This window comes from Staurois parvus, unplaced genomic scaffold, assembly GCF_062004578.1.
Source record: "Staurois parvus isolate SC_StPar_1 unplaced genomic scaffold, SC_StPar_1.0 ptg000218l, whole genome shotgun sequence".
Taxonomy (NCBI): Eukaryota; Metazoa; Chordata; class Amphibia; order Anura; family Ranidae; genus Staurois; species Staurois parvus.
In genome coordinates, this window is record NW_028318014.1 from 4,491,893 (window position 1) to 4,515,509 (window position 23,617).

Sequence of the window (23,617 nt, forward strand, 5' to 3'; positions counted from 1 at the left end):
AGGCAATAGCTTTTGGAGTACATCGTCAATCTTAGGTTACAGTCCATGATTTTCCACAAATGGAATGTTCCATTTTCAGTGCCTTCTAAAGAGAGCAATCATAATCTTTGAACAGTCAAAACAAAACTGTATTTAACCGGCCGATGTTCTATCCCGTGGTGAATTGGATGCGTATATTATTTCAGACAAGAATGATGTAGCGCATAGGTATGCTTCTAGTATGTAGGGACAGAAAATGGTGGAAGGTAATAATAAATAACATTTTGTTTCCAATGATACCCAAGACTATGATTAACTACATTGATATTTAAGACTGACATACAATTAATCAGTTGTTCCAGTTACTTAATTAAAAAGAAAAGAAAAAGAGCTAACATTAAATAGGACCCCCTCTGCAAAATATGACAGTTTGCTCCTATCAGTCAGGTCCTCTCCCACAGAACCACTGTCATTTGTGGTATTCAGAGATGCTGCAATGGTCTCTGTCTAGCAGAATGGTTTCTGTACTGTCTATACGGTTAAAGAGGAAATTAGGTTTTGATACATATCACAAAGTGATAAAGGGATTATTATTTTCTTGGTCTTAAAAAAGTAGAGTACTTGTATACATTTCTGATCATGGCAGCAGCAAGTAAAGGTGCTAGGAGATGTTCATCTTGTTTAGGTCCTTTACCACCAGTGTTGTGGCTCAAATCAGAGCTTTCAGATCAAGCAGTGTATCCAAAGCTCACCAACTGCTTTACAATCTCACTGTTAAATTGCTATAGAATCATCAATCAACTTTAGATTTACTAAATTTTTGCAATATGAATGTGCACCTAAACCAAAAATTTAAGTGTAAGGGGTGCATAATAAAGTTTACAAATCTTCACGGGCCCTGTGCATCAGAGTTCCTTTTAGAGTTCTCCCTTATTTCAGCGTTAACTTCAAAATCCCAATTACATCAAAGCCCCCCCTTACATTTGATCTCCATCATAGTCCCACTTACATGAGTGCCCCCATCAGAGGTCCCCCATACAGTCCAGTAGTGTGGGTTGGGGGAGAGGCATGATTTGGAGACTGCTTGACCAAAACTATACAATCTAATCCAATCCAATTCAAACAATCTGTATCCAATCTGACAGACCCCTACACTTTGATAAGACAAGGTAGTAATTGTGACTTCCCTGTGCTCTGTGTGCAGAGGGGAAGCTGCTTGCATAGACCCCAGGAGGCAGGACTCTAAAGATTGTGGCTATTACTGTAGTAGTGCAACTACTATAATGGATTCCAGTTTCCATAGCTGCCCATAAATTCATGTGATATGCTTACTTACATAGTGTCAAGCTGGAACAATGCAAGTATGCAATACAAATAATTAACTGAGTTCAGATTTAAGTTCAGTTATAGGGAGAATATGGGCCTTCTTTTTGCATTTAGTGGAGACCCAGACCTAGACTTGGCTGAATTTGAGAAAAAGTAAGGTGACAATGGGCAGGCTGCCAGGACAAGTATGTGCACTGGCAGGACTGCTCAGAAAATGAATCCAGGCCCACTGAGGGTAAGGGTGTTTATCCTTTAAAAAGATCTTTGTGCATGAGCTATACCATATGTAGCAGTACCCCCTTAGGGGCCACTGGATTTGAATTGGGTCCCCCTTAGCTGTGCATGGCCAGGCAACATGCATTTTTTCCACATTTGCACTCTGAAGCAATAAACAGTCCTTGAACTTGATTTTCTGGTTTTTATTAGGGGTTAAGAACTTTGATGGGGTCTAGGGGTATATGGGATGCCCAAGGAACTGCATAATTTGAGGACAAGTTCTTAGTGACTATGTACATAAATGTGGATTAGCAACAGTCTCTATTAAGGAGCACTAACACCACCCGGTGTACCTCCTTAGACCCTGGATGATTCCTTCTCTTCACTCAGCTGCACTGAGAGTATCCCTTGGCAAAGTGACCCAGAAGCTGTCAATGGAACAGTCCCAGATGAAAAGCTAGTTGAATCTTGCACCTGACCACCTTCTTCCCTTATCTGGCCCAGGCAGCATAAGAGTACTCATACTGTCCTCTCCTGTTAACTTCATAGGTTGGTGGCTGCACTCAGGTCTTACCTGGCTTCTACCCTGCTACACAGGCTGTCCTTCCTGGGAGACATTGAGGCAGTAGAGATCTTCTTCTCCAACATCCTGTCTGTAGGTAGCAGGCCCGAACTGGCCATAGGGCACACCAGGCATTTGCCCGATGGACCGTGGCCTTTGGGCTTGAGAAGACCGGCCTTTTGATGACTGGGCCACACAGCAGGAGGTAAACAGTGACTGCAGTCTGGACAGAGCTAGCACAGACCACTGCTGCCGCTCACCTCCCGCTGTGCAGCTATGCCTAAAGCAGGGCCGACAGGAGTACTGTCAGAGACGGCTCCAGTCAACAAGCAGAAAGCACCACTGACACACAGACACCTCCCCGGCTGGCACACACAACCGCACTGAAGGGACAATGGCAACTTTTCTCCTTCACCCGCCAGCACACTGTTACAGCTGGGCTGTGGACTGGGCTGTCTATTTGCTGGGCAGGATGTTTTTTTGCTGGATGGGCTGTCTGTTTGCTGGGCAGGATGTCTCTTTGCTAGATGAGCTGTCTCTTTGCTGGATGGGCTGTCTCTTTGCTGAATAGGCTGTCTCTTTGCTGGATGAGTTGTCTCTTTGCTGAACGGCCTGTCTCTTTGCTGGATGGGCTGTCTCTTTGCTGGACAAGCTGTCTCTTTGCTGGACAGGATGTCTCTTTGCTGAATGGGTTGTCTCTTTGCTGAACCGGATATCTCTTTGCTGGACCAATGTCTCTTTGCTGTATGGGCTGTCTCTTTGCTGTACAGGCTGTCTTTTTGCTGGATGGGCTGTCTGTTTGCTGGACAGGATGTCTCTTTGCTGAACGGGCTGTCTCTTTGCTGAATGGGCTGTCTCTTTGCTGAATGGGGTGCCTCTGTGCTGGACAGGATGTCTCTTTGCTGTATGGGCTGTCTCTTTGCTGGGCAGGATGCCTCTTTGCTGGATGAGCTGTTTCTTTGCTGGATGAGCTGTCTCTTTGCTGGACGGGCTGTCTCTTTGCTGGTTGGGATGTCTCTTTGCTATATGAGGCTGTCTCTTTGCTAGACTGGGCTGTCTCTTTGCTATATGGAGATGTCTGTTTGCTGGACTGGGCTGTCTCTTTGCTATATAGGGATATTTCTTTGTTGGATTAGGATGTCTCTTGCTGGATTGGGCCATCTCTTTGACTATGAATACAGTGCCCCTTTACAGTACAGTCCTCTTTATATAACTGTGCTCCTTTTCATTACAGTGTGGAGGACTGACTCCGTAAATATTCCATCACCAACTGCCCCCGCGAACGCCCTTGCATGTGCCCCTAGGCTCTACACTCCAGCCTTCCTCAATCCCAATCCATCTTCCACCCAACACTGCACACTATTCCCCAGGCTCTCTAATATTTGAGGGTTGCCCAGGTCACCATGCCCAGCCTCCTGCCAGGGGATTGGCCAGGGTCCCTTAAACATGCAGATCTAGGCCTGCTTCTCCCCTCCTCCCCTCTTCTAGAAAGTTCCTCAAGTTTTTAAAGCCCTGACCTGTAGAACCTTCCAGCCTATCCTGTGGTTAACTCCTACCTCACTCACAGGCTGACTCATCCCAGGCTACTACCCAGCCTCTATCTAACAAAAATCCTATCTATCTAACCTAGAGGGTGTTACACATATATTCAAGGTCAGCAATTATCAAATAAATGGGAATACATGGGTGCCACATGGATGTTAGCAAATATTATTGTACAGCAGTTTTTATTGTCCCCTGAATAAAGTGTTTGAGGGTGTCAAATGCATGGATTGGTATGATGTGGTCATCACATTAGATGCCACTGCCTGTTGGAGATCAGAAGCATACAGTCATAACACCAAAGTATTAAGTGACCCTGCTGTACATACATATGGTCATCTTTAATGATGATAATAATGATATCATAAAACTCGGTGCATTCATTAGAATTGGTTAAGAATCTATGCTTCATTTTGATATTGATATAGCTTAAAAAAACATTCTTATTAAACATTTATGGGCTCTGGAGAGGCCGGTGATGTGTGAATGTGAACCCCCCCCCCCCCTTCCATCTCTGAGCCTGGGTAGATGACTGGGATGTTCAACATACTGTTTTTTTAAACATGAAGCTGTGAACTCCCTGAGGAAAATACCACAAAGCCAAAGCCAAGACCAAGGAGGGCTGCACAGTAAGAAGTGGTTGGGAATGGAGCCAGGAATAAACAATATGAGATAAAGGAAAAACTGAATCATCTATAAGCAGATGAACAAGCTACATTTGTACATGAAAAACACATTTCTTTACAAGTGGTACAAAAGTAACATTGATCAGAGTTTATAAACATGATTTCTCACCTTATGTTTTCATTGCTCACCCCAAGCATGAGCTTTCTCTGGTAGCCTATCTAAACAAATCCCCTTCCCACCTATCAAATTTCATAACGCATAGTCCCATAGCAAGGCTGATTTCAAATTTCAGTTTGCACACTGGCAAGTAAAGGAAGGTGCAAAAAAGAGGGGGGGATACCAAATGACCTAGTGCTCAACCCAGCTAGCCAGCAAAGAAAACCTAATTAAAGGCTGGTTTTAAAATTTTAATAAAACAGAGGTCTCAGTTACATATTTTCATATTACCATTTTTTTGTGAAAAAATAAGTAGATCCAGAGATAGAAGTAAACAGAAGTTATTTGCAGATTTTAGTTTTCATATAATAGTAGAGTATGCTTTTGTCATCTTCCAGTTCCTCAACCTCCCTGTTGGCCAGTTGGGCTACCCATTTCATTAAAGGATGGGGACTCATGGGGTGGATCTTATGATCATTTAGACATACAGTTTTCACTAAAAGACCCCTGTAAATATGGTGTTTTATTACAATCTCAGTCCAGGTTCCCCCAGGTTGTAACTGCCACTCTTGTGAATTTGCTACTCAGTCATTACCTTGCTGTACATCTGCTCCATCCGGTCCCTTGTGTATACTAAACTATAGAGGATATTTAACCATAAGTCATATTTTATATGTCCTAGCTGCATCTCCAGGCCTTAGATGTGGTGGCTGCAATATTTTTCTTTTTTTCAGCTTTTTTTCCCTTTATTTTACCTACAGATCCTGCAGGTAACACATTTCCTGTCATAGGGTGACAACACTTAATTATTATTATACAGGATTTATATATCGCCAATGGTTTGCTCAGCGCTTTACAATATAACGGGAGACAATACAACAACGATACAGTGCAATACAAGAGTGTTAGGAGGGCCCAGTATCATCCTGGAAAAGGAAGTATGCTAGGACTACAGAACACCTGCCCTCTCCTCAACTAGATTACATAGGTGAGAAGCGTTCTGTAATTCACAGAAAGAACTGAAGACAATGCAGACTGTAACAAGTATAGCACAGACTGGGTGCATGGGAAGTTATCAGCTCACTGGATTTTTGACAACTTAAAGCGGAGTTCCACTCACCCTGTCAAAAAATAAAAGTCAGCAGCTACAAAAACTGCAGCTGCTGATTTTTAAAAAACAGCCACTTACCTGTCCCTCGGTGTGTGTCCCACAGCCCGTTTCACCGGCAATCCTGTGTTCCAGGCACCAGCATCTTCAGTGTGGTTTCACAGCCGGGTACCCAGTGCGCATGAGCGAGTAGCGCTGCGCTTCATGAATGGTCCTGTGGTCTTCTGGGAACTGTCACGTGTCCCAAAAGACTACAGGGAGGGAGGACACCTTCCGCTTGCGATCGCCTAGGCGATTGGACCAGAAGTGGGAGCGGGTACCTGTCAAATTCAGGTACCCGCTCCCCCCCGCCCCCCAAAGGTGCCAATCCTTAATGGGGAGTGGGGGAGCAGCCCGTAAAGCGGAACTTCCCCTTTTGGGTGGAACTCTGCTTTAACAGTTATTTTTCGGCATTTATTAGTCAGAAATACCTGTCAGTAGCACACTGTACTACTACCTGTCAGGGTGACAACACTCACTTACGGTATGGCATCTATCGAAAAGCATTGTTGCCATCCTAGTGCAGAATGCATCTCCTTCTTTTCATCTCCATACCATAGGATAGGGCATTCTGTAGTCCGATAACATTTCTTAAAGTGATTGTAAATGCTCTAAAAAAAAAAAATTTATACTTATGGAATTGCACACAGTGGCCTCAAACCTCCTCTCCTATGGGGGCACTTGTGAGGGCTCAGTCTTGCTGTCTGCGTTTATTGACACAGGAAGTGGGACCCGGCCCCACTCCCCCCCTCCCTTGGCACTGGCTTTGATTGACAGCAGCGAGATCCATTGACTCCTGGAGCCTCAGCAAAGCCCAAAATACCAGGAAGCGAGGGGAGAGAAGAGCTGCAGATGTGCACAGCGATGGACCAAATGAGGGCTCAAGGAAGTAAAAGGAGGGTGAATGGGGATACTGATGCCTAAACATGTTTTACTTTAATGCAAGGAATGGATTAGGGTATTAGGGAATGGTGTTTAGGCTTTATAACCACTTTAAGAGTTTATTTGCAACAGTGGCAAAGAGCACAGGAAGTGAGGAACTCAATGGATTTCAGGCAGGATCAACAGGGGTTTTTTTTTTCAGTTACAATGTTGTAGTCCAAAAACAGGAAGAGGTAGACCTTCTACCTGTAACAGACTGATGGCATTGGTGCTTAAAAAGTGCTCCTTACAAACCGCCTTTACGCAGCTGCAGGCACAGGTTGAGGATCTAGACAATTGTAACCGTAGGCTTAATCTACGTATTCGGAGAGTCCCAGAGACTGTAACTGATCTTTCTCATGCCACACTTAAGTTATTTAAGTCCCTCCTCACGGATCACGATGTTGGATCCTTTGTGTGTGATCGCATCCATAGAGCTCTGCGCCCAAAACCCCCTAATGATAAACCACCTCGCGACATTGTCCTGTGTATGAAGGATTTTCTGACCAAAGAAGATATTCTCAGAGCTGCCCGCAACACTTCAACAATCACTTTTGAGGGCTCAACATTGCTAATATTTCCGGATATCTCTTTGGCCACATTGGAGAGACGCAGGAAAATGAAGGAAATCATATCTACCCTTTTTTCGGCTCGTATCCGTTATAAATGGGGCTTCCCCTTTAAGCTGATAGTCCCACACAATGGTAGCACATATGTAGCTACATCTCTTCCTGAAGGTCGAGAAATCCTGGTTAAATTAGGCCTGGTGGACGCTCCTTCACCTCAACGTCTACCATCCACTTCTCGGGTGTCCCCTATTTGGCACACTCCATCTCCACGAAGGGACAGGAGGAAAATCCAAAAGAACCGGGTTGAAAAGAAGGAGAATCAGGCAGGAACCCGGGATAAAAGGATTTTGCTCATTTGTATCTCATACATCCTCTAGATGTCTTTTTGGTTAATGCTGAGATACCTATACATTTCTGAGTATAATGTTTGCTTTTCTTCACTTATCTCTGGATGTGTAAAAATGATTAACAAAGGTCTCCAGACCTTTATCACACCGCCCATATGTTAATGTTTCCAAAACTCTTGGATGCGTGACCCCACCCTGCCGCTTGACATGGCCAGAGATGTCACCGCCCGGTTGTGGGGTGTCGAATTCTGATCCACCATTCAACTCATGGTTGGATTCTATACCCCTCCCTACCCTCACACCCTCTCAGATAGCCTCTCTCAATGCCCCTTGTACTTTGGAGGAGATAACCCATGCGATTAGCGCACTAAAAAGCTCCACCACATCGGGTCCTGATGGATTTACTGCCAATTATTATAAACACTTTGCCCCTACATTGGCTCCCTTTTTGATTACTTTATTTAATGATGTTTTGCAGGGAGGTAGGTTCCCCAAGGAGATGCTACTGGCTAACATGTCTTTAATACCTAAACCACTGAAAGACCACAATCTACCACAAAATTATAGGCCAATCTCAGTGATGAACAATGATTTGAAAATATTTAGCCGTGTTTTGGCAGATAGGTTGGCCCCTATTATCTCCTCTTTGGTCTCTCCAGACCAATTGGGCTTTATCCCGGACAGATTTATCACTGACAACATTTGCCTTACTTTAAATATTACTCGGGATGCCAATTTGCACTCTAAAGAAGTTTTGTTACTGAGTCTGGACATTAACAAGGCTTTCGATAGTGTCCTTTGGCCTTATTTATTTTCTTTGCTGCAGAGAGTGGGTTTCAATGACGAGTTTTTGTCTGGTATACATGCCTTATATGACTCTCCCAAAACAAAGATAAGATTTCCTGGCTGTAATTCTGAATTTTTTACATTGGGCAGAGGTACCCGTCAAGGTTGTCCCCTTTCGCCCTTACTATTTGCGCTTGTGTTGGAACCCTTGGCAATTGCAATTAGATCACATTCGGATATCTCTGGTTACCCATTATTAGTTTCACATTTCAAAATATGTATGTATGCTGATGAAGTTATGCTTTTCCTCACCAACCCGCTAATCTCATTGCCTAATCTATGCACGGTATTGAACGACTTTGCTATAGTATCAGGTCTTACTGTCAATTTTACTAAATCAGTGATTATGCCTGTTATTATTCCTGATTCCCTAAGTGCATCTCTCTGTAGCTCTTTTCCTTTTCGTTGGGCCACGGATCGGATTTCCTATTTAGGTATCAACCTCACTACCAGATACTCAGATATGTTTGCTGCTAATTATCCATCATGTGTGTCGCGCCTTTCTACTCTATTGAAGATTTGGCATGGTTACCCTATTTCCTTTCTGGGCAGAGTCATGGCAGTCAAAATAAATATTTTGCCTAAACTACTTTATTTATTTAGAGCACTCCCAGATCCTGTTTCGAAAACGTTTCTAGATCACTTTCAGCGGATTATTAATAATTTTTTCTGGCGTAATAAACGTCCTCGTTTTACCTCATCGGTTTTGTACCAGTCACAATGGACGGGAGGCCTAGGCCTTCCCAATTTTTGGCTATATTACCTTTCAGCCCATTTCGCACAAATATCACAATGGGCGACTGTTAATTCTCAGATCCCGTGGATTAGATTTGAATCTCAATCTATACGTCCATTTTATTTATCGGGTATTTTATGGTCCAGAATCCCTCCTCGATCGTTAACTTTTTATAATTCTATTGTGGCCCATTCATTGATGCTTTGGTCCAAATATAAACTTAAATTGAATCTTGTCTCTTCTGTCTCTCCAGGTGTTTCGTTTTTTGGTGACCCCAACTTTGGTACAGCGTTTTCTTCTCCTCAGGCGTTTCGTTGGTGGTATGATAGATCCTTTATTAGGTTATCTGACTTGCAAAGAGGAGGATCTTATATTACCTTTGATATGCTGCGCATACTTTTTGATGTTCTGTTTCGTGAGTACCATCATTATCGACAGATCAGACATTTTTTTAACTTACATTTTGGCCTCATACCCTCATCTCCGATTTCGTTCTTTGAGCGTATTGGCCGTGACTCTCCTAGGGGTAAGGGTCTTATCTCTGATTTGAATCACCAATTCTTGGTCAGTTTCTCTCCCACACCCCCCTTATATAGACAAAAATGGGAGGTGGATAGTGGTGTCACCTTTTCGGATGAGGATTGGGATTCCATGGTGGATAACATATGTAAGAGTTCTAGATCCCTTTCTGTCCGTGAGACTGCCCTCAAGGTATTACTAGATGGTATTATACCCCGTCAAGACTACATTTATTGTACCCACAAACATCCCCCTTATGTTTCCGAGGTTGCGGCCTCACTGGTACTTTGGTTCATACGTTTTGGGCTTGCCCAACTTTATCCTTGGTGTGGCGCAGGATATCTGAGGTAGCTACTTTACTGGCGGGTGTCCCGGTACGTCTGACTATACAGTCCTGTCTATTGGGTGCTCATATCCCGGGGGTTTCTGATGATGTCATGAGATTGATACATACTATTTGTATTTCAACTTTGTGGGCTATTGCCCTACATTGGAAATCTATCACTGTACCCTTGGCCTCCGTTTTACATAGAGTTGATGCTGTGATGCTCATGGAGCAGATTCATTATACTCTACTGGATAAGATGCACTTATTTCATAGAAAATGGGAATCATGGAGGGTTCATAGACACTTATTACATGACTAAAGGCATTTCATTTGAAGGGTGATTGGCGTGTACTGTTGACAGATATATCATTCAACCTACATTCTCATTTATATTTCTCATGTACTGACAATCTATTCTCTTTTTCTTTTTCTCTCTTCTTATCTTTCTTACAAGATTGTGCCTTTCTGAATTGTACAATTCAAATGTGCTTTGTTATTACTGTACGTATTGTTTGAAACAGTATTGTTGTTCTGTAGTCTATTCCTTGAAAAATAAAATCGTTTGTAAACAAAAAAAAAGTGCTCCTTGATAATAAAAAGTAAAGATTTAAAAAAAAATACTTCTGCTGTAACAGGCTGTTTTAATTCCAATGTTTGGCCCAGTTTGTAATCGGAATAATGATCTTGATGGCCATGCAATTATTTTAACTTTTTTTCTAAACATCCTATGTACTCCCTGATCTATGTACTCCTATTGTGTCCTGAATTTTGGGCAATACAGTAACTAAGTGGGTAGTACTTCCGCCTGGCAGTACTAGGGTTGTTGATTTGAATCCCAACCATGACACCCCCTGCCTTGTGAAGGGGGTCAAATACTTATTTCCCTCATGAACATGCAAATCAGTGCATCATTTGTTAGCCATGCATTTCTTTTGAAATTTGTGTTGCTATTCTGTCTCTCTGCGTTACAATACACCTACTATTCGATTTTTTAGACTGATCATTCCTTTGTGTTTGGGAAAAAATTCAAAATCAGCAGGGGATCAATCAGGGGCAGACTGACCATTCGAGCACTTGGGCACTGCCCGAGGGCCTGGGGTCAGTAGGGGGCCCCATGAAATGCCCCTGGTACCTTTTATATAGGCTTTTTTGAGTGTGGGCAAGGACATAGGGGCCCCATGATCCCCTATTGCCCGGGGGCCCCATGAGTTGTCAGTCCACCCCTGGGATCAACTACTTATTTCCTTCACTGTATCTGGCTTCTGTCTAAATTGGCCCTAGTATGTGTGTGTATGTATGAATGTGAGTTAGGGACCTTAGATTGTAAGCTCCTTAAGAGTTAGGGACTGATGTGAATGGACAATACATATACAAAGCATTGCGTACATTAATGGCACTATATAAGTACATGTAAAAAGTAAATACATTTCCTCTCATTATCTTACAGCTGAAGTTTAGTCAGAAGAGAATGGCTACAAGTCTTCTATGAACTGCAGCGAAGAAGATCTGGGGCCGGCCTAGCCCCTCCTTCCTCCATTGAGAAAAGCTTGTACATTGAATATATTATTTGCAACATGATCAATGAATGGGGGAGAGTCTGATGAATGACAACATCCTCCCCTCCATTCACAGGTTTTTTGACTTCCTCTGGATCAACTGTGGGTGCAGGATTGTAACTTTTTTTGGGTGGTTGAGCTGGATGGATGTTTGTCTTTTTTTCAGCCAGACTTATGCAGGCCATAGATGGGGAGAAAAACGGCAGATTTTTCTTTTAAAAAATGAAAAATCGGTCGTTCAAGTGGCCGACGTTACCATCAATGGTAAAAAAAATCGGCCGATTTTCATCCCGTCTAGAGCCGGCAAAAAGTGTCCCTGCAGAGAGCTCTGCTATTTCTTTGACAGTTCTCTGACAGTTCCTTGACATTTATAGAGGTTGCAACAATGTATCTATTTGTTTCCATTTAGGATACAGATGTTTTTATTCGGAAACAAATAGATACAATGTTGCAACCGCTGTAAATGTCAAGGAACTGTCAGAGAACTGTCAAAGAAATAGCGGAGCTCTCTGCAGAGACACTTTTTGCTGGACTGGAATTCCTCTTATTTTCATCCTACTTCTTCTTCTTCTTCATCCTCATCCTCTTCTTCTTCTTCATCCTCATCCTCTTCTTCTTCTTCTTCATCCTCATCCTCTTCTTCTTCTTCATCGTCATCCTCTTCTTCTTCCGCATCCTCATCTTCTTCTTCATCCTCATCCTCTTCTTCTTCATCATCCTCATCCTCTTCTTCTTCATCCTCATCCTCTTCTTCTTCTTCACCCTCTTCTTCTTCATCCTCAACCTCTTCTTCTTCCTCATCCTCATCCTCTTCTTCTTCATCCTCATCCTCTTCTTCTTCATCATCATCATCCTCTTCTTCTTCTTCTTCATCCTCATCCTCTTCTTCTTCTTCTTCATCCTCATCCTCTTCTTCTTCTTCATCCTCTTCTTCTTCTTCATCCTCTTCTTCTTTTTCTTCTTTTTGTCTTCCTCTTGCAGGTCACTGCTCATGCGCAGATTTTTTATCTGTAAAAAATCGGCCGATTTGCCCACTAATTGCCGCGAAAATCGGCCGATCAGCAAAATCGGCCGATTTTTTTCCAACTTTACCGAAAAAAAAAACCGGCCAAAATACCGAAAAACGGCCAACCAAATCGCCCACTAACGATCCGAAAATCGGCCGATTTTATTTTCGGCCGAAAAATCGGCCGATTTTCGACCCATCTATGGCCTGCATTACTATGTAACTATGTTACATGCAGTGTAATCAATGTTCAGGTATTTCTCAATAGCAGAGAAAGGGGGCAGGCTGTTGTCAGATCTTGGAGCTTATAACTCCTTCAGTGCAGGAAGTTCAGCATCAGAAGAGGACCTGTCATTTCTGGACAGAAGATTTCTACAGGATCCAGCTGCCTGACAGACAGTACATACTTCTTTACAGCTGTGTGATGCACTGCAGTTATAGGAGTAAAATTATTTTTTGACAAAACTTCAGATTTAAAGTCTAACTAAAGGCAAAACTTTTCTTTAGTTTTGGATAGAGTGGAGAGGGATTAGAACACCTGCCAGGTTTGTATAGTTGTCTGAAGCTGTTAGGGAGATTCAACCTCTCTATTCATCCTGTTATCAAACGGAGTGAAATAAAAGAAAATCCAAATATTTGTGGTTGTAACCAGAACAGGAAAAGAGGGCAAATCTTTCAATGCATACACTAGTTCTGGTGAGTCGTGACAGCAAGAGATTCCTCGACCTTGGAGGGATTTCCTCTCACTCCCTGTTTTTCTAATGGGACAGGAAGCAAAAAAAAATAAAGGCTATAACCCTCCTTTACTCTATGCAAAATGTAAAGAATCGTTTTTCCTTTAGTTATTATTTCTGAATAGCAAGCTGGAGGATCATGAACACTAGTTTCAAGTTTTCGCATCTCCTATTTCTGAATTTCGGTGGTGTCTTTGCTGCAGGCGGCTGCCTACCTTTGGTCCCCAGTCTAAATCTGCAGCATGGAGAGAAATGCATCTACTAAAAAACTAAAAAGCTGACCTGCCACCACTGGCATATTCTGTTATATAGAGGCATGCCAGGTAGTAAAGTTAAAGTTAAACTCCGGATAAAAATAATTTGTTCTCTTGCAGTGCAATGGGGCTGTCCTGTACTGCAAGGGTTAAATGCTTGTTTCTAGCTAGGGGAACATGAAAAGCTGTTTTACTTACCCTGCTCATTCAGGCTTCCTCCCCTGAAACTGCTTCTCTTTACCGTTTCATTAGTTGCAAGCACTCTGAATTTATCCCATACAATGCAGGACCTGTAGTCATACAAGTGAGGGCACAGAGGGTCCACCTACATCCAAGAGCGTTGGAATGAAGAGGAGAGTGATGGTTGCCAGGGGAGTGAGAGACAGGGTTACTATACCTGCTTTTTATGTGTTCCATAGACAAAAAGACCATTTACAGCTGAACTCCAGGAATAGTCTATTTTTAGTACTTACATTGGGCCACCTTGATTACATGCAATTATCTATACACCACATTTGGAGGGTTGCTGGGGATGCTGAATTTTACTGTAGTAGTCTGTGCTACATACTGTCAGTGCAGTTCTTTTCTGGGTGCTGCTGGAGCAACTTTCTCTCCCTACGCCCACCAATAAAATTGTTAATATAAAAGATCTGATCTAAAAATGTCTCTAGTTATAACATTGCTCTATATTTATCTATAGCAATGCTATCTGGGATAATCAAATAAAAGAAACGATAAGTATGCTTTGTTATTGATGTTCCATAAATAAATGCTGCACATAATGCAGGTACCTCTAGTAAAAAGGTCTCCTTCCGTAGGAGTGAAAGGGAAGTGTTAGTGAGATTTCTGTATATGTGATGTTCAATCAATACAAACGTCACTAATGGATGTGATTCACCATCCACTTCCCAGCTGTGACAGTGACATGAAGAAAAAGACGCAGTTCCTTTTTCAGCAGTCAGCTGTGACCCTGTGCTGTGCGTTGGCTGATTCATAGATGTTTTTTATAGCACCAGACAACAGCAATCAGGCAAAGCAAGATCCTTTCCCAGGGCTGCCGCAGCTTCTATAATTATCTTTCTAGGACTTGCTAAGTAGTGCGTTGTTAAACTCTCCATTACAGTAGCATAAGGTCTAAAGATATAAATGCATCTGTGAAAAATAAATAAGAGGCCTAAATCTACCCATGCATAATGGGATCTGTTTGTTCAAAGGAAAACAGTCAGACTTGCTGACAATCCTTCCTTTACCTGGCATGCATATACACTTTATTACCAAAAGTATTGGGACGCCTGCCTTTACACGCACATGAAATTTAATGGCATCCCAATCTTAGGCCGTAGGTTCAATATTGAGTTGTCCCACCCTTTGCACCTATAACAGCTTCAGCTCAGATGGGAAGGCTGTCCACAAGGTTTAGGAGTGTGTCTATGGGAATGTTTGACCATTCTTCCAGAAGCGCATTTGTGAGGTCAGGCACTGATGTCAGACGAGAAGGCCTGTCTCGCAGTCTCCACTCTAATTCATTCCAACGTTGTTCTATCGGGTTGAGGTCTGGACTCTGTGCAGGCCAGTTAATTTCCTCCACCCCAAACTCACTCATCTATGTCTTTATGGACCTTCCTTTGTGCACTGGTGTGCAGTCATGTTAGAACAGGAAGGGGCCATCCCCAAACTGTTCCCACAAAGTTTGGAGCATTAAATTGTCCAAAATGTCTTGGTATACTGATGCCTTAAAAGTTTCCTTCAATGAAACTAAGGGGCCAAGCCCAACCCCTGAAAAACAACCCCACACCATGATCTCTCCTACATCAAACTTTACACTTGGAACAATGCAGTTAGGCAAGTGCCGTTCTTCTGGCAATTGCCAAACACAGACACATCCATTGGATTGTCAGACAGAGAAGCTTGATTCATCACTCCAGAGAACACGTCTCCACTGCTCTACAGTCCAGTGGTGGTGTGCTTTATACCACTGCATCCAATGCTTTGCATTGCACTTGGTCGTGTACGGCTTGCTTGTAGCTGCTCGGTCATGGAAACCCATACCTTGAAGCTCTCTACACTCTGTCATTTTACTTGACCTACCACTTTGTGGCTGCTGTTCCCAGTTGCTTCCACTTTGTTATAATACCACTAACAGTTGACCGTGGAATATTTAGTAGCAAGGAAATTTCACGATTGGACTTATTGCACAGGTGGCAACCTATCACAGTACCACATTTGAATTCATTGAGCTCCTGAGTGCGACTCATTCTTTCACAAATGTTTGTAGAAGCAGTCTGCATACCTAGGTGCTTGATTTTATACACCTGTGGCCATGGAGGTGATTGGAACATCTGAATCCAATGATTTGGAAGGGTGTCCCAATACTATTTGGAATATAGTGTATGTTATTACATAGGGCAGTAAGGGCAGTAAGGGATTCCTTGTTAATGCGGTCAACTATAATCCACCAGAAAAACTGTGCATTTCTTAAAATGGGGAATTATTATACCATCGTAAAATGGTAGTATCTTGCAACAATCTCAACTTGCATACTGACTACAATATGATTAATACAATGTGATTCATCATCCACTATCCAATAATCTTTAATGATACAGATTTTTACAACTAAAGAAAATGAGTAAGGATATGTCACATCTTCCTTCTGGTAGTTGGCTACAAGCATAACGTTCTGCCTGCAAAACATAACAGGACGGATCATTTTTGCATTGTGACCACCACATGTGTACAGTCCAGTCCGCTGCACTTGCAGCTTATGGAAGAAAATAGCTTTTTAATTAGATATGTCAATGTCCCTTTTGAACTGAGGTGTCCAATCTTCTGCTTGCTCAATGGGATCCTAGTTGGAGCACATGAGGATTTAAATCTTTCTTGATGCAAAGGTAGGATTTCTTTAAGAGAGGGTGAACAAAGGAAAGGGAACTTCTTTAATTTTTCATTTACAAACAGATATTTAAAAAAATTACACAATATCATACCATTCAACACTTTTAAAAATTCATTATTCCAATAGTCCCTTCTCCCCCCAACCCCCCCCCCCCCCACCCCCCACATTGCCCACTCTTATCTTTCTTCTTCTTCTACAGTTATTCTAAGCTACCTATATTCTCTCTCTTTCCTCTCTTCTTATTCATCTTTTCCTATTCATCTTTTCCTATTCCCTTCTCTACCTCATCTCACAGATCATGTTTCCCCCTATTTTACACTCCCAACGGTTATCTTTGAGGTTTTGAAATCACACCACCCCTCCAAGTTCTTAAAATTTGTTTCCATTTTATCCTCTCCACTGTGATATAATTCCTCCATCCTGTAGATATATTCTACCTTAAATATCCAGTCCTTTACTCTTGGGATCTCCTGGGCCCGCCAAAACTTTGGGATCCATCCCTTTGCCGCATTTAATAAATGAAATATAATTGTATTCTTATACTGTTTCGCTGTTAACTCAGTATTATGGAATAAACAAACCCATGGATCTTTTAAAATGTTAACAAATAAAATCTCTTGTATTTAAAAAACTATAAAATAAAATTCCTGTATCCTGGGGCATTTCCACCATATATGTGCCATAGTTCTCTTTATCCTGCACCCTCTCCAACATAATGGTGAGTTCTCTGGTTGTTGTTTATGTGCCACACTAGGTGTAATATACCAAACATTTATAATTAATTTCTACTACTTTCATATCCACCGCACCATGAGCTAAATTAAATATTTTCCTTTTTTGCTGTTCATTTAATTGAATTCCAAATTCCATCTCCCATTTCTCCAAAAATGGTGGAGAGAGATCTGGATATTTTAGTAAGAATTTTAAATATATGAGAAAAACTATGTCTCTGTATAGCACCCGAACTCAACATCTGTTCAAGTGGATACAGGTCTTTTACCACTCTTACTGGTACTCTTATTCGCACTGGAAGTGCTATTACAAAGTGTATTAATTGAAAATATTGCCACTCATCTAATACATAAAATAAATCCCTTTTTGAGGTTCAATTCTTGGAAAGAGAATATTTCCCGCTCCTTCATAATATCCTTTAACTGTGCATTTCTATCTTTTATCCATTTCCCTGATATACAGTGGGGCAAAAAAGTATTCAGTCAGCGACCAATTGTGCACGTTCTCCCACTTAAAAAGATGAGAGAGGCCTGTAATTGGCATCATAGGTAGACCTCAACTATGAGAGACAAAATGAGAAAAAAAATCTAGACAATCACATTGGCTGATTTGGAAAGAATTTATTTGCAAATTATAGGGAAAATAAGTATTTGGTCAATATCAAAAGTTCATCTGAATACTTTGTTATATATCCTTTGTTGGCAATGACAGAGGTCAAACATTTCCTGTAAGTCTTCGCAAGGTTGGCACTCACTGTTGCTGGTATGTTGGCCCATTCCTCCATGAAGATCTCCTCTAGAGCAGTGATGTTTTGGGGCTGTCGCTGGGCAACACGGACTTTCAACTCCCTCCAAAGGTTTTCTATGGGGTTGAGATCTGGAGACTGGCTAGGCCACTCCAGGACCTTGAAATGCTTCTTACGAAGCCACTCCTTTGTTGCCCGGGCGGTATGTTTGGGATCATTGTCATGTTGGAAGACCCAGCCACGTTTCATCTTTGAATGATGGAAGGAGGTTTGGACTCAAAATCTCACGATACATGGCCCCATTCATTCTGTCCTGTACATGGATCAGTCATCCTGGTCCCTTTGCAGAGAAACAGCCCCAAAGCATGATGTTACCACCCCCATGCTTCACAGTAGGTATGGTGTTCTTTGGATGCAACTCAGCATTCTCTCTCCTCCAAACACGATGTGTTGTGTTTCTACCAAACAGTTCTATTTTGGTTTCATCTGACCATATGACATTCTCCCAATCCTCTTCTGGATCATCCAAATGCTCTCTAGCAAACTTCAGACGGGCCTGGCTTAAGCAGGGGGACACGTCTGGCACTGCAGGATCTGAGTCCCTGGCGACGTAGTGTGTTACTGATGGTAGCCTTTGTTACGTTGGTCCCAGCTCCCTGCAGGTCATTCACTAGGTCCCCCCGTGTGGTCCTGGGATTTTTTCTCACCGTTCTTGTGATCATTTTGACCCCACGGGGTGAGATCTTGCGTGGAGCCCCAGATTGAGGGAGATTATCAGTGGTCTTGTATGTCTTCCATTTTCTAATTATTGCTCCCACAGTTGATTTGTTCACATGAAGCTGCTTGCCTATTGCAGATTCAGTCTTCCCGTCTGGTGCAGGTCTACAATTTTGTTTCTGGTGTCCTTCGACAGCTCTTTGGTCTTCACCATAGTGGAGTTTGGAGTGTGACTGTTTGGGGTTGTGGACAGGTGTCTTTTATACTGATAACAAGTTCAAACAGGTGCCATTGATACAGGTAATGAGTGCAGTACAGAGGAGCCTCCTAAAGAATAAGGTACAGGTCTGTGAGAGCCAGAAATCTTGCTTGTTTGTAGGTGACCAAATACTTATTTTCCACCATAATTTGCAAATAAATTCTTTCCAAATCAGCCAATGTGATTATCTGGATTTTTTTTCTCAGTTTGTCTCTCATAGTTGAGGTCTACCTATGATGCCAGTTACAGGCCTCTCTCATCTTTTTAAGTGGGAGAACTTGCACAATTGGTGACTGACTAAATACTTTTTTGCCCCACGGTATCCTCTTTCCCTGGTGGGAAATAACGTAGAATAACATATCGTCTGCATACGCTGCGACTTTATGTTCCACGTCTCCTATCTAAATTCCTTTAATTTCCATGCTATTTCGGACCATCGCTAGTAAGAGCTCTAAAGATAATACAAATAGCAGGGGTGAGAGTGAGCATCCCTGCCTTGTTCCATTATACATTTTAAACACTGATGACAATGAGCCATTGAACTTTACAGCTGCTGAAGGGTAGCTTTACAAATATTTTATCCACTGCATCATTCTAGGTTCTATCCCTATTACTTCTAATGTATCCATCATAAATCCCCAGTCTACCCTGTAAAAGGCTTTCTTAGCATCTATCGCAAGGAACAGAACTGGGGACTAAACGTATCCACTCTTCCATTAGGTCTTTCATCCTAGTTGCTAATATTTTTGCATATAATATTGTATCCGTATTTAACAACGAAATTGGTTTATAACTGGCACAAGGGGACGGATCTTTCCCTTCTTTAGGGATAATTGTTATGTATGCCATTAACAACTCCTTTCTCATCTCCACCCCTTCTCCTATTGTATTCATATATGCACACATTTTCTGAATTAATTGTTCTTAAACTTCCTATAGTATCTTATTGTATACCCGTCTGGTCCTGGACTCTTCCCTGCCGCTGTATTTCTTAAGGCTGTTTGAATTTCTTCTTGTGATATTAGTTTTTCTAAAACTATTGAAGTTTCTTCTTCTAATCTGTGTAGTCTGACTTCCTTTGCCTTGTTCTTTCTTCTTCTTTTTGATCCTTGGGTTTTACATCAAATAAGCTGCTGTAGTATTTTTGGAATACATTGGCAATTGCAGTAGTTGAACATACCATTTCACCTGTCTTATCTTTTTTTCTTTCTACATAGTTTGCTGATTTTTGTTTACTTAATCTTCTCATTAGATATTTTCCTGGTCTATTTACCCATTGATATCTTTCTTTTGCCACCATGTTAAATACCTTCTTTGTTTCTTGCTCCATTAAATCTTTTAATTCTTCTCTTTGTAATATTATCATCTGTTGTAAATCTATTTTTAACTTTTTATTATTTTCTTATTCTAATTCATATATTCTTCTACTAATGTTCGTATTCTCTCCTCCCAACTTTTATTATTTTTAGCCCCTATGAAGCTCAAGATACCTCTTATATAAGAATTGTGTACTTCCCATACTGTGGCAACCGAGACCTCTTCAGTCTCATTTGACTGAAAATGTTGCTCAATTTCTTTTTTTAACCTTATTTCGGTCTCTTGATCCTGTAAGAGTGTCTCATTGAATTTCCACATATTTATTCTATTCCATTCCCCTTGTAAACGCAGCTTTATTGTGACAGGAGCGTGATCTGATGTTGACATCGATGTCAACCCTAACCAATGACTCAAAAAGTCTATGTTCTATCATTACATAGTCCAAACTTGAATAATTCTTATGCACTGGGGAGTAAAACGTATAGTCTCTTTCTCCTGGAAGTTTAATCCTCCAGGAGTCCATAAGCTGACATTGATGTAACATTTCTTTAATAGACTTTAAACGTTTATCTCCTTCCCTCTGTCCTTTTGATGAAGTATCTATCTGAGGATCCATGCAAAAATTGAAATCTCCTGCCACAATCAACATGCCCTTTTTAAAGTCCATTCATTTTCTCAACATATCTCCCAAATATACCGTTGGATTTTTATTAGGACAATAAATATTTGCCAATATACATTCCATTTCATTTAATTCCCCTCTCACAAACAACTATCTACCCTCTGGGTCAACCAACCTTTCTTCAATGTTAAACCTCACATTCTTTGCAATCCCTATCGCCCTTTAGCACTTTTTATTGGTAAGTCAGTATAATATCAGGTCGGATAGTGTTTTGAATATAACTTATTATTTGTATTGTGAGATATATGTGTCTCCTGTAAAAATATTACTCCAATAGAATGTTGGTAAATTTCCCTAAGAATCTTATGTCTTTTTCCCAATCCTTTTCTCAATCCTTTCACATTGTAGGTCATAAAATTAATCAAATTCATTCCTCCTCATCTTTTTTCTCTTTGCTGACCATATCTAGGAGATTGACCATGTAACTAATTTGTAGCGAGAAGATATCTTCTAAAGAGTCCATTCTTGCCCCTCCTCCTTCCCCCCCCACCCCTGGAATCTCACCAACCCCCCTTTCACCCTCCCTCCTCCCTCCTCTAGCCCTAAAACCCTTAGGCCCATTTCTAGCCCTTGAATCGGTGGTGGACCTAATCCCACAGTCGATTCTAACTTCAGGGTAGGGCTCTGAGCACAAATGTCACCCATACCCCCAGCTCTTTCGGGAGCATGATGAGCAACCATACAGCTCGCCTAATAGTTACATTTCTCTTCCTACCCTCCTTTGTTACCTTCTCCTTTCCCATCTCCACCCCCTCCCATTCCTCATGCTCGCTCATATCTTTCATTTACCATCTAATTCCTCTATCCAATATCCCCAGATCCCCTCTCCTCCCAAATTACCATCAGGAAAGAGGGGGGAGGAGGTGAATAGAATGAAAGAGAGGAAAAAAACAAACAAACAAACAAACCGTCCCTTCTTAAAAGTCTCCAACCTTTTTTGACTAGTTTCCAGTTCTCTTTTTCTAAGTCCAAGCTTTCTTTAGCCCCTTCTGTCCATCCTGGGATATCCAGACTCTGTATTTCTAATCTCTCACAAAAATCCCATAGATCTTCTGGAAGTCTCAGTTTAGCAGAACGTTCATTCTTCAAACCTACTAGACAGGCTGGAAACCCCCAATTGTATCAAACATTTTCCTTCTACATCTGCTCCATCAATGGCCTCAAAGTTCTATTTCTTGCCAAGGTTTTGGATGCTACAGTATATCTGAAAACCTTTGCAAGCTTGTTTCTCCGTATTTTATTGCTGGCATCCTCCTTACTTTCTTCCAGATGTAATCTTTATCCTCATAATAATGAAAATGAACAATCACATCCCTGGGGGTTTTCGGTTGTCATTTCTTGTGGTCACCTGATCCTGTGTATCCTGTCAATTGTTTCTGGTTTATCCATTATTGGATTAAACACTTTAATTGTATCCATTAAATCTTCTTCTTGAGGTGTTTCCCCAAATCCTCAGGTTATTCCGTCTATCTCTGTTTTCTTGATCCTCCATTTTATATGATAATCTCCTTTGTTCACGTCGCATTTCATCCATTTGTCCTCCCAGTTTAATTATCGCCTGAGCATGTTTGCCCAATTTTTCTTCTGTTTCTTCCACTCGAAGTAACACCTGTCCCAAGTCATTATGTAAAACTGCCATATCTTTCTATATCGATTGTTCTAACTTTGCAAACTGCAAACTGCAAACATTTCTGCTATTTCCATTTTTGTGGGCATCTGCGAATGTACTTCATGTTCCTCAGTATTTTCCATTTCTACTTCACTCGCCAAATTCAACATTTTCTTAATCTGGCTCGGGTATGGTATTTCCAGTGACAGTCTAGTTTGATCTCCAGTATTTCTTACTGCCAGCTGTATCTCTGGGGTTTGACTCTCTGGAATTTTTTCTTGTGGGGGCAAATATTTTTTAATTGTGCCTGAACTTGTTTGGGGTGTTTTTTTTCCCCTCCTTTTGTGGATCTACTCCTGATGAATTCTGGGTTTATACTTCTAGATGGGCGTTATCTCCCCCCAAAAAAACTTCAATAGCTAATAAATTGGTGTTTAAAATATATATTCCAGTGCATGTGTTCTGTTTTCAGATATAACTCCTTCTCTTTTTAAAGCCACAGGGTGACCCCCTAATTATTTTCTTTTTCCTTTTCCTTTAACCTCCTCCGCTAATCCATTTTTTCTATCTTCAGCCAGCTAGTAAGTCTTTTTCTACCACCATCACCGTATCTAATAATCAAATCTAAGTTTCAAAACTCACCACCTCCAAAAGGTCTACTTGCCAGTCGGCCTCAACTTTCACCTCTCCTCTCCACAAGGCGCCTCCATTTTTTCCCTTCCTTCCCCCTTTTTCTTTGGGGTGACTTTGGGGAGGCTTCGGTGTTGTTTTCTAATAAGAGGTGGGGTTACGCTCCATGGCTTTTTGGGTGCCTCCGCATTGCTCCTCCGAGACCCAGAAACTGTCCACCTCTGCCCAGGGAAACAAGCACTTCCCCTCCACCGCAGCCGCTCCAACAAATGCACCTGCACCGGCTCCCAAGATGTCAGCAAGCATGGGTTAAGATGGGGCGGGATAGCTTTGCTACACCAGGGTTTCCTCCGTAGTCTGGAGCTCCTACTCCATGCTCCTGGGAACGTCTCCTTTAAGTGATGTAGAATTTGGATGGCATTTCTTTAGCACACAGAGTGAAATCTAAGATTAGGCTGAGATTAAGGAAAGGGTAGAGGCAAACCTCTGCAGAGGTTAATTTCTCCTTAAGGGAGTGGCAAACTAAAGTGACCAAGAAGTTCCTTGGCAAGTAGCACAGACTGGAACTGAAGCACTAATGTTACTGACTTGACTTGCAGGGTGCATATATTGTGGCAGACTCCTGTGATTCGATGTGTTGAGGGTGTAATAATTAGTAG